Source organism: Triturus cristatus, chromosome 2_1 (assembly GCF_964204655.1).
Source record: "Triturus cristatus chromosome 2_1, aTriCri1.1, whole genome shotgun sequence".
Classification (NCBI taxonomy): domain Eukaryota; kingdom Metazoa; phylum Chordata; class Amphibia; order Caudata; family Salamandridae; genus Triturus; species Triturus cristatus.
The window spans coordinates 481,267,411-481,280,543 of record NC_140581.1 but is presented as its reverse complement, the minus strand read 5'-3'; positions in this window follow the sequence as shown (position 1 = coordinate 481,280,543).

Genomic DNA, 13,133 nt, shown 5'->3' with positions numbered 1-13,133 from the left:
AGGCATACTTAGCCATGATATCCACCTTACATAGGATATCATGGCTAAGTCAGTCTTGAAGCAGGCGTAAGGAAAGTAGCGATAACAGAGGTTATCGCTACCTTTGCTTGTCGCTCTGCAGGTTAGCGTGCCCATTGATAATTGGAGAAATGTTGCTTAGCTACATTTCTCCAGTTATGTCAGGGCAGGAACGCTCACTTTGCATCTCATTAGAGATGCAAAGCTGGGCGTTGGGGGAAAGAGCGATAAGGAAAGAGCGATAATAAAAGGATTCACGCAATAGCGTGACCTTGTGATTAGGCGATAAAATTATCGCCGCTTTTCCTCCGAAAACGGATGCTAAAGCGGCGATAATGTTATCTCCAGGGCTTGATGATATGCCCCTTTGTAACTGAGGCACGTCTTCTGCATGACTCCACAGGGTAATGAATTCACTTTAAGAAAAAATGTTTTAAATTTGTGCAGCGTCTGCTTTAAGTGCAAAGTGTTCCACACACTGCAGCCTGTCATGTTAAAATGCTTTTACTGCGCAGTTTCCTTTTTATCAATAATTTTACACGTGTATCTTCTATTCAAGAAAAAAGTTAATTCTGGTTCTTTAATAACAGCGTCTTGATAGTAATTCCTTTATATTTCCATACATTTAAAAGAACATCCCTGCTACAGGGCATATGGTGGGCTCTTTGTTAATGGCCCTCCGGGTGTGTTCAGCAGCCTGACTTCATCAGTTTGCATATTCAAGCGAGATCCGGTTGACGGCCTCGCTCCCGCCGGCCCTCCTAATACCACCCATGAATATGGATGTATCCGGCGCGGGAGGCGCAGAGAGGCCGTCTCATTCATGGAAATCAGGACACCAAGGGGCAGTACTCAAGAGTCAGAGGAGGGCGGGCTTCGCAAGAAAAGGAAAGGTCACCCCACTCCTGCAGGATCAATAAAATGAACTGTTAGCCTGACATATTTACATAAAACATGGGCAGTGGTGTTTCTTGACAACTTTACAGCATAATGCAGAAGACATTAGCAACTCAACGTCTATTTTCCAATACCTCTTTTGTGTTTTTATAACATATAGCTAGATGTGCTGTCCAGCGCCAACCAATACCGCCCCCCGCCCCCACCGTTCACCTCACTTCCCCACCACATCAATGAAACGAGGCTTGCAAGAGTAGGTGACGGTGACAGGGAGACACACTGAAGGGGGACCCCAGGCATTAGCTGCAGAGGGCCAGACCTGACCGTGTGTACAATTCACGGTGTGTGCAGAACAGCGAAGGAGCCTTTCTTATAGTCTTAGCAAACCACAACAAAAACACAATGACACATTTGTGGATATGTACAGTTATTTTGAAGGTAAAATGCTTTTCCAGTAACAATCTAATGTTTCCAAACAAAGAAGTGCGCCGGAGGGGATACAATGAAGGACTTGTGACCAGTGGGCCATCTGGGGTAGTACCAGGAGGCAAGGGCCATTAATTACTAATAGTGTAATAAAAAATGGTGCACAATTAACTAGAATGGACCTTTGGTGGCAGCTAAGGTAAGTAAAAGATGCACTTAAATATATGTTGTGTGCATGCTTGTGGGTGAGAGTGCATTTATGTGAGAAAGTGCATGTGAGTGAATGTAAGTGAGTGTGAGGGACAGTTGTCGTTTGCTTGCAAATCTGCCATTGGCCCTGGCATACTGAAGGTAATTCTTGTCTTATAGAGACACTCATGGTGAAATAATGGCGCTGGAATAATGGATGTGGTTCTTGGAACGACAGACACCTGTGACAAAATATAGGCGCTAGCATACTGGAGGTTATTATTATTTATTTGTTCGATCAATAACATGATCATACAACCATAGCAAAAAACCTAACACATATTAAAAAACATCATAGTGCATTAATTCAACACTAATATATACAAGTAGTAAAACAAATTAGCCGCATAAGATAACATCAGGCACAGTAGCTAAAATACAGCTAGATGTGTCACTTTTTCAAAGATTAAGAGATAAAATAAAAATTGATTTAAAAATATGTGGAGTCAATTAGATATTGATAAGAGCTAAAAAGTATTTATCTCACAACACTAAACTTGGGTCAGTGCCTTCAGTAGAGTTTCCCCCTACTTCAGTGAAAAGGGAGTGTGTAACCACCTTGGTCCTCAACCACCAAGCATATAAAAGATGTCTGGTTAAAGTAAAAACCAGCCATTTGGTAGTGTCGGAGCTAAATACATGCAAAGCTTCTGAATGGTGGGAAAGTGACAACACCCAGCATGCAGGAGCAATCAATTTTTTCCTCAAAGTAGTATATACAGGGCAGAAAAACAAATAATGATCAAGGGTTTCAATAGCAGAGTTGCAAGACGGACACATAGGAGTTATAGATGAATTTGTCTATCTGCTTCTAATAGCATTTAACGGAAGAGTGCCAAATCTGAACTGTGTATAAAGTGCACATGCCTGCGGTGGTTCTACATCATCCATATACGTTTCAAATCTAAAACAACTTTTAACATTTAAAAAATGTGTAGTTAAAGTGCCTAATGACCTGGGTTCAGTGCAACCAGTATTAATAAAATTCCAGTACGTAGATTTCAACTGGGAGATCATTTTTTTTGTTATGGAACATGGATCGTCCCACAGAATACCCAACCTTGTTTAAAAAGCCACCCCTTAACTTTCCCAAACCAGGGCATAAGACCTTTATTCTTTTGGAGAGATAGTAATTCTACTACAGCATCTTTTACGGGTATTTGGGGATTACTAACCCAGAGTCTCACCCAGACGAAAAGCACCCTCAGGACAGCACAATGCGAGATTAATTTTAACCCAAGGTCAAGGCGTAATGGCAATAGGGGTGTATTCTTCGGAATATTTAGAAGAGCTCTTAAAATTTTATTTTCAGCAACTTCTAATTGCTTTATATCCTCAAGCCCCCATAGTTCTGCCCCATATAGTGCTCCACCCAGGCCTTTTGCCCTATGTATTTCTAACATGGGAGAAATAGGGCGGAAAGCTGAGCGTTTGGCTCTTTTCACTAATGCACTATCCACATGTTGAAGCGTCAAGGTACTTTTCAAAATTTGGGGGGACCATGCCAGATTGTCACTAATTCTAACGCCTAGGTAATCAAAGGCATTGACCTGCTCTAAGAGTTGGCCTTTCAACAGTACTTTCCCCTTTGCAGATTTATAGGGAATGAAAACCATATACTTGGTTTTCGTACAGTTAATATCAAACCCCGGGATTTGCAAGCGTTAGAAAATTTAGTTATAACATTCTGAATGCCCATTGGTATTTTAGATATTAGTAACGTATCATCGGCGAACAGGAGTGGTATTTGCTCGCCTCCCAATTTCGGTGGGTCACCTCCACAGTCGTACAACTCATTTATTAGCTCATTCATGAATAAGGTAAACATAGTTGGATCCAGCACACACCCCTGGCGCACTCCATTTCCAATTAAAATGTTTTCAGACAACCTCCCATCTTGGCTCCATCTGACTCTGGCTTAATTATTATGATGTAACCTGGTTAAAAGATGGAGTAGGGCAGGGGGAATGCCCATGTCTCCCAGGGTAGTCCAGAGCCTAGTGCGATCGATGGAAACAAAAGCAGTTTTGAGGTCAACAAAAACTACATAGAGGTGGCCCTTCTTGAGTTTAACCTCTTTCCAGATGAGCATTAGAAACTGAAACACTTGATCCAGTGTGCTGGTAGCAGCTCTGAACCCCGCCTGCAAGTGCGAAAGTATGTTAGTATCCTCTGCCCAATTTTGGATGCGTGCTAAAATTAATTTGCCAAAGATTTTTTGTGACACATCTATGAGGCTGATGGGCCTATAGTTTGCAGGGTCCCCTTTGTCCCCTTTTTAGGTCTTGCCTGGCGAAAGCAGTGCATGCGCGAGACTTTTTGCAATCAATTCTGCCAAATCCTTACATGCACGCGCAGGGATGGACAAAGATGGCTGCACTCGCCATTTGTCCAAAGCTAACAGCATGCGCGTGCATGTAAGGACACTGGACAACCCGCCGCCACCTTGATAAACACGCGTGCTTTCACGGCATGCTTTCACTTTAAACGCAGTTTAAAGTGAAAGCACGCCGCCATGCGCGCGCGCGTGCACTGTGCGCCTGCCCGGCGGAACTCCCTTGCTGCTTGCGCGGTCTCTCCCTAGGGTAGGGTCAGTTTCTGACGATGAAGGCATCTCTCATGTGTACATGTTTTAGGACTTGTGCCCTGTACCAGTGGTATTGACAGAGAGCACCTCTATAGTTAATCCACACACCAGCGACTGTGCCGGCCCCGAGAGGCATGGGGGCATATAACCTGCCCCCTCCCGGGCAGAGACATGCTCTTCACCCCCCACCCACCCTCAAGTGCCCACAAATTCATCTGTACCCCCTGAAGGAGGCTCCGCGGATCACGGCTCACGCTGTGTCTGTCTGTGGGAACTTGCTTCGACGAAGCGGTCGGCACCTTGCCGCTTTGATGCGTCTGTTCTTGCCTAAGCCGGCACCTGAGCAATCCATGCATTTCCATTCCCCGACCCAAGTCATCAACCACAAATGTTCAGACAGTGCATGCTGCAGGTACGTCCGGGATGAGGCTCAGATTTGTTTTACCTCTTTTTAACCTGAGTTTCACAGCACCGCCAGACACTTCCGGTCCCAGAGCAGGACTGCGCCCTTTCACACTCCAGATAAACAGGCAGAATTTGGCTGTGAGACTAACACAGTTACTCCGAGGCTTGTTGACGTCTGTACCAGAACTCGAAATCCCACAGCAAAAGTACATAGAGACGGGTGATGTTTGCCCGTTGTTTATTTAATTATTAACAAATTAATCTTCTAGGGGCTAAAAGCAATCAATAAGCATCCCACATACGAATCTTCAGGCTCATAATCTGTAGGCTGAGGGGCTGGGAACCCCCATGTTGAGCAGCTTGGGAGCCAGACTAGAAGGCCATGCTTGCAATAGCGAAGATTCCACATTGGGCTGCAGAGAAGCAATCTGGAGGGAAGATCTCTGGCCAAATCCTAGCTGGGTCTAACAAGGGACCCTGAATGTAATAGCTCATCCTCTGGGTAACTCCTTCCCATGCCTGGCTGATGTGACACCTCCCACTCTTTGGGACTTGTACTGTCGCTGCGCTGCCCTCACCGCTCTTGCTGGGAACTGCCCCAATGCTCTGGCTACACATTTTGTGAAAAAGAATCTCCGCATTTCACCCCTTGGGCTGCCCCTAACAAATCTTATCTCATAATCAGAGCCACTGGAATTATGCGACAGGGTTTACTAAATTATCAGGATACCCTCGCAGGTAAATGTGCGCTTTACATATGCACATAGCATCCAGCAAGAAAAGGTAAATGATGTGGCTTAATGTAGCACCTTTTGTGATACAATTAATTCAATATTTTGCCATTTTTACACATTAACAAAGTCTGGGATAAAATATTTCACCTCATGTGTACCAAATTAACTCAATAAGCAACTGCATGGGAACCAGGCAACCTTTGCAAAGGGCATTCCACGTGTCACTGCGTTTTTAGTAACATTTGATCTGTTTACTCTAGGAACAACATTTTGTTTAAAAAAATCAGCAGACTACGCTGCAGGTGATGTACTATGTGACAACCACGGCAAATGTAGAATTATGCGGAAAACACCATAGCTGCAGAATCGCTCGTAACCATCAGGACCACCACCCTTGTAGAACGAGCATCCTGGCCCACTAAACGGTGTCTCGCGTTCATTGGGTAGCACCCTCAGATACAGAGCATCACGCAAGAGCATTTTAATATTATTGACATCACCTTGTAATTTTTAAGCAGCCTTGTTATATTAATATAAGTTCTCTGATCTCCACAAAATAATTTTTGACAGAAACTTGCAATGTTTGAAAAGAGCCCGGATGGTTGTGGCTATACAATGGAATTCTTTTTAGCGCTCTGGTGTTATTAGTAGTGCCCTGGAATATTTTTAAGCTACATCAAGATGTGTAGAAGCAGCATCATGGCATATGATGGCAACATTCTGGTACCTGAAGCCAGCTTATTTTAGGATATTTTAATTTCTGGCATACAAACTCTGATAAGAAGTTCAGTTGCACTGAAACCATGATGTGTCTTAAATTAAGCCTTGGCAATGGTGGCTAAAGAGTGCAGACTTGCCTCAAGTCTCGAAGGCATAGCTGAAACTCCCCTTTGATCATTTAGTGGTCCAAGACGTACCGTTGGAGGGACATCTTGAAGCAGGAGATGGTCCCTGCCTGCTGCACTCTTGCAGTGACCAGGGAAGGGATACAAGGAGTAACTATAGGGGATGATCTACTGTGGGATAGGATTGTCATGGGGAATGGACTAGTGTGGGTGGCAGATACCAGTGGGCGTGATGATCTTATCAGGTGGTGAGCACACACCAGGATGGGGCGGCCTGCAGGCTTTCTGAAGGTGGAGGCAGGTGAGTCAGGCAGTGGTTTGGGACTTAACCAAGGGGAAGGAAGGGAGCTCAGAGCAAAGCAGGGGAATGGCTGCAAAGCAGTGCCAATCTGCCCCTTGCCCTAATCAGCATTGTAAAAGACTCCCACTAAAACTGCCTCATCTTTCAGAGCTGACGTCAGCCAGGAGCTTTGGTTTTCAATTATATTAAATATACTTTCAATACTTCCTTGCAGGAGGTTTCAGTAAGCCTCATCATCCTTCAGTCTGCTGTAGTGTCACTCACATTTTGCTTCTGCTCTCCACAGCATACATTATGGGGCACAGGGTCAGCTCTGTCCTTGGCAACATGCTGCTCATGCACAATGAGCACCTAAGCACAATAAGATATCCAGGGCACAAGTCCTATAACAAGCATTGAAAATGCAATAGGTCTCGCCTTTTATTAAATTAAAGCCATTTGCTTTGCTATACAATACCATTAGCAAAGCAAATGGCTTTAACTTAATCAAAGGCGAGACCTATTGCATTTTCAATGCTTGTTTAAATATTGGAATTATTTCGGCACATTTCCATGTATCCGGGATCACACCTCCACGAGTAATGGCATTAAAAACTGAGTGGAGCAGAGGGCTCCAGATATTGGGTTCTAATTTATAAAGGTCACCCGAGAGTCTGTCTAACCCAGGGGCTTTGCCAGTTTGGAGAGAAGTAATTGCATTTTTAACTTCCACAAGGGGAAAACTCACTTCCTTGTTACATACAGACACATCATTGCAAACCCTAGGTTCGTCCCCTGCATCACCACAACCTCACCATTCTCCTCAGAGTATAGTGCCTGAAAATACTCTTCCCAAGCATGCGGCTGTATATGGAAATCGTTTTCAGCAACCTGTAAAGTAACCCCCTTGGAGAAGAGATGCCAGAATAACCGGGAATCCTTTAACCTTAAAGCCTCACCTAGGGTGTTCCAACTCTCTGTTTCCCAAATGCGTATGGCTTCCCTTTGAGTACTCTTTTAGGACTTCCTTTTGTTCTGTATCTTCAGCCTCCTACCCTCCATGAGTTCTGCTCTTGACTTCCTACAATCCTTATTGTACCAAACAGCATTTTTATGTTTTCGAGGAAATGACCCTCCCTGGCTGCTGAAATAGGGCGAGATAATATTCACAAGATCTAGGTAACTGTCTAAAATAGCATCATCATTTAGGGAGGAGTTAGACGTCTTCCCAAGAAACTGCACAACCTCTTTATAAACTTCTGGGTGGAGCTTGCCTTCGGCAACTACATTAGCCCACTTAATTCTTCTATTATTGTTAGTTGTTACTACTTGAGCCCTTGTTAGACTTTTCTGGGGCCTTAGAACCGGTAGCCCTGTTAAGCTTAAGAGTAGAGCATTGTGGTTGCTATCATTTCTTTTTAAAATGGCCATATCACTTTGACCAAGATGTAATCTATTCTATGTCTAGAGCTCCCCCTCTTAAATGTGTAATCTGCCCTAGGGTCTGAGAGAGACCTCCCATTACAAGCCCACAACCCCTGTGCAAGAGTGAACGATAACACTTGCTGCGCTACACAAGTTGATATTTTAAGTGACGGAATTCGAAACCTTTTGATGCCTCTAGCTTCTTCCTCTTCCCAAACTAATTCCTGCACATAGTTTAAGTAGTATTAAAATCTCCTGCAATAATGAGGGGGCTTTCATTATTGTCGGATTCAAGGAAATTAGTTAACGTTGTCATGGTGTCTGAGGATTTGTGTGGACTTTTAAACCTATTGTAAATGTTAAAAAACCTAACATGGATGTCCCCTTTGAGCGAGGCCATGTCAATGGCCAAAATCTCCTAGGAGTCTATATCTAGACGCTTTATTTTAGAAGCGAGTGTTGTTTTAGCCCAGATCAACATGCCTCCCGTGGGTCTCCCAGATGATGACTGTTTGGCTTCTATGATAAAAGAGGTAAAACACACCCTATGAACCGGTTCAATAGCCCAGGTTGCTTGGAAAAGACACATATGACAATTGTTCACAAGAGTACCCCACTCAGGATCATTGAGTTTAGAATGTAGCCCTGCAATGTTCCATGAGAGAATATATAGCTGCTGATCAATAGGGGATCCACCCTCCCATATCTGACTTACTTCAGGGCTAGCCCTTGTTGTACATGTGGGTATTACCCACACTATCAGATGGGCTAAGTGGAGTATAAATCTCTGATTCACTAGGGTGGGAAAGTATCAACACCTCCGCTATCGAGCAAGCCTGACCGGGACCCTGAGATATTGCGGGGGCTTCTCCCGAGGTCAAGTCAGTCTAGTTCATCCATGACTGATAATGCCTCATATCTGTTGCTAATCGCAGTAGGGGGTCGTACCTTTCTCATCTGGTCATGTCATGTTGGTCTAGGATTTATTAAGTGTGGTATGCCGCTAGAAATAAGGTGTTGATAAAAAAAAACAGCAGCATTATGCATAGCCCCTGGGCTGAACCCCCTCTGAGTGAATTGCTACCACTCCTAATCATAGACCCCGCAAGATCCGGTCTTCGACAGTTTATAACAACACAATCTCCGTCAATGGACTTGCTTAGGAGACCTACCCAACCTACTTCTCTCACCATCATGATGTCTTTGTAAAACGTGAGTTATCATACTCCGCCGAGTGGGATAGCCAGTGACAAACCTTATTTTTTAACTGCACAACAGATTCTTGGGAATTGTCCTGAAGCGAAGGGACGTTAGTGAGAATAGCATCATAGGGACAACATTCCGGTGGTAGATCGAGGATAGTCTTATGTGGTTGATTAGTAGGGAAGGCCACAGTGTTTGTTTGATTGCGTAAGTGCCTTAAAGGGCTGTTCCCCTTACAATAACCATCAGAATGCTGAATGTCTAATCTAGGTCTACCAACAGTAGCTCTACTGTCATTTATAAGACTAGTATGCTCGGGGACCCTATTGCTAAAGTTAGCCTCCCCCATGGTATTCCCTGGCTGGATATCTCTGGGCTTGTTGTGGGCTAAGGCATTATTACAAGTTATGTTAGAAATTCTCTTATATCCTGTAAGTGCATTATCTGAAGTTTGCAAAGTTTCAACCTGTGAAGAAAGGGCTACCTTCCTCCCACCCGAAACAGTCTTTGGGAGATTAATCATGGGATTGGTGGGACCTGCACCATGACCTTTTCATAATAAATCCCCCAAAGCTATTACCCTGTCCAGAAGTTTCTCAAGTGGGGCTGTAGCTGTTTTGTGTAGTGCATCAAGACCAGAACTCTCCTCTACAGTAACAGCAAACTGAAGAGTCTCAATTTGGCCATTAACTTTTTGCATAACACTGTCCAGGTGTTCTAGACGGCCATGGAGTAAGGCAAAACTGTTGTCTATAAGATCTTTAATCCATGCGAGATCAATATCCAGAACAGACTCCACAACTATAAGAGGAGCAGCAACCCCAGGCGCACTGTATGTTGGTACAGATAGAATAACATCAGTCTGTGTCCTGATGGAGCTCGTTTGTATCACCTCTGAATTAGCGTGCCAAAGTCATTTTTTTGGTTTAGGTTTTTGGGTGCCCGCACTCCTCTTTCACTTTACTGGTGGCTCTCTTGGTTTGTCCCCACTATGTGGTTTAGAAATCCATGAACTAGGGGCTATACTTGGCCCGTTAAAGGTGTCCATGGTGCATACCTCCAGGTCAGGTACGGAAAAAGACTGAATTTGGCCTTGCAAGGTAGGGGACGAACAAGTTTGTGAGGCACCACCCAAGGCGATAGTGCCTAATGATGAGCGCCTCTGTAGGGATAATGGTTCTAGGGACATTCGCCTCTCCGTTAGTTCGATCTCTTGGCTGAGCATTGATTCGGCCCTGACAATAAAAGCATCCAGGGTTCCTGCTACTCCTTTACGTTTTCTCATTGTGAAGTCAACAGTGAACAACACCACAGGCACAAAAATGAATAAACACAGTGAGAATATGCCACAGTACCTGGAATTGTCGAGCCAAGATCTAATATCCCGTTGTTAGAGGGCTCCGACGGGCATGGACGGGTCCGACTGCACGTGTCCCGCATTGCGGGAGCCCGCTGTTGTCTTTAACGCACCTCCGAGCGCTAATTGCGCACGTCAGTGGTGGCGGCGTCAGCAAGGGAGCCTGGGACTTGGAGTCCTATCGGCGGTGGCAGCAGCAGCAGAGTAACGGGCTTCCCGTGCTACGGGAGCCCGCTGTTGTCTTTAACGCACCTCCGGGCGCTGAATGCGGGCGTCGGTGGTGGCGGCATCAGCAAGGGAGCCTGGGACTTGGAGTACTATCGGTGGTGGCAGCAGCAGCAAAGTAACAGACTGGAGGTAATTGTTGTCAAAATGGGCATCTATGGTAAAATACTGGAAATGTACACTAGAGGTAATTCTTGGAATATGTGTCACCTTTGGAAAAAATCTGGTACTAACACATTGGAGGTATTTCTTTTTACAAAGGACAACAGTCTGTCATATGGCAGGGGCAACCATGACAAAATGCTGGCTCTGACATATTTAGGTAATATTTGACAATAAGGGTCACTGATGTTATATGGATGCCATAAATAGAAAAATTCTTACACTGGAATACCGGGGGCATTAATGCATACGGTGCAACCTTGACGAAGTACTGGCCTTGGCCAATGGAGCTAATTTTTGACATATAGTGGCATCCATTGCACATTTTGACAAAATTGAGTCAACTCTTAAGGAGTTTAAGATTTCATTGGCTTAGCACACGATGAAAGGATTTGAAAATGTAATGATTGCTATTTCAGAGCCTATGACGTTTAAGCAAATTTATGTGAAATATGTGTCTTAAAATGCACCATATGACCACATTCTTTTTTGAAATTTTCTCAGGGGAGAGGCCTGGCTTTTTCGTTTTGCTCAATCTCTACTATACAGGGCATGTATTATGTTCCAGAATTTCCAAAGATCAAGTCAACACTATAATATAGGTGTTATCTAAAACAGATGTTTGTCTATGTTATGCTGCAATATTAGCATTGGAGTGGGTGCTCCTAGCGTATGTTTTTTTTTTTCAAAGGGAACACATTATGTTTATAGTAAGGCCCTCACTCACCAACCTAGTTGGTGACATGCCTCATCATCGGGCCCCACCCAGGGCACCGAGTGCACCTTGGGTGTGCTACGACGCCTGGATACAGCGGAGCTGGTATTGTGCCATGAGAGTGCAGTGAAAGGAAGTGAGTGAATGTTAAACAAGTTGTTCTAAGGATCCCTGGGATAAAAAATGACTATTTTAATGAGTGGGCCCTTGGCAGTTAATAAAAATGAGAGTCGGATATTTAAGGAGATTTTAAGGTAACTCCTAGTGGTATGGCTTTCTTCAGGACCTATGTGTAGTGCAAAGTGAGTTGTCTAAAATGTGTTATTAAAAGACCATATATGTGACACACGTGCTAAGGTGTGATATGTGGTGGAGGAGAATTCCCTCTAGTGGCGATTTCCTGTGGGAAAGGGAAAGACAAACAAACATACAGAGAAACATGTGACATACTGGTATAGGAACAGAGTGTCCTTGCTCTTATGCGGACAAAGGCACAGTGAGGACGGGGCGTGGCGTAATTAGTAATTAGATGCCTGGTAATTTATGCGGTACCGAGTGGTAATCAAGATGCGCATAACGTGGTGAATCGTGTAACTTAAAAATGAAAAGCAAAAAAGGCAAAGTATCTTACTTAGACAATATCTGGAAAGTGCCCAATGAGTTCCACGTGGGGGCCCGACCTATAGTCACACTCTATGTGACAAAAATGAAAAGAGGAGACAAAAGCGATTTAAAATTTACCCGCATGCTTGGCTGTGAGAGAATGCCAGCAGCGGGGTGGAGAGGCAGTGTTAAAGCATACCCCCTTAGGATGTTCCCACTTACTTCATCAAAGTCTAGGACCCTTCTCAGTACCTGCTTCAGCCGCAATGGAGCTCTGTGGTAGAATGAGTGGAGCTGGGCAGTGGTTTAAATACCCGGCTGGTTCCAACAGGTGTCAGCGATTCGGTTAATTGGGAACCGCTGTGACTAGTTCAATGGGTTTCAGGTGCTGGTTTAGGCTGTCTTCTCATGAGTCTGCAGGAGAGAAAAGGCATAGAGAAAAGACACACCCCTGTGGGAGTGTAGATATAGACAAAAGACACACCCCTGTGGGAGTGTCGAGTGCTTGTGTGTGCAGAAAAAATAAAATAAAATAAAATAAAGTTTAACTCATGAAAGACCCAGAGGCACTGCTAAATTCAGCAGGTGTTGTTATTCTCAATTCAAGTTTGTCTACTAATTGTGGCTTGAAAAAAATCTGAGAATGTTTCGTGTTAGTTTGAAACATATCACAAAACAGAAGAAAGGTTGAGTGTTGTGTAGACCTACACTTAGATTCACACTTTTGTGTGAAAAAAGGATGTTTCTTTTATTAGGTCAAGTGGTCTTGACACTGAGGTGGTTATGCAATTTCTCATTTTGTGGTGGCCTGTTTCGAAGTTAAAACAGGGAGTGTTGCTCACACTGAGGTGATTATATGATGTCCAGGTTAGCCTTTTTGTAAGGCAGGAAGATTTTACGCATGGTGCTGTGGTTCAGGTTTGATTCAGGCTATTCCAGGGTATGTTGTCATTTAACCCTGTGACATTCATAGAAAGGCGATAGATCCAACGTTGCTCCTTA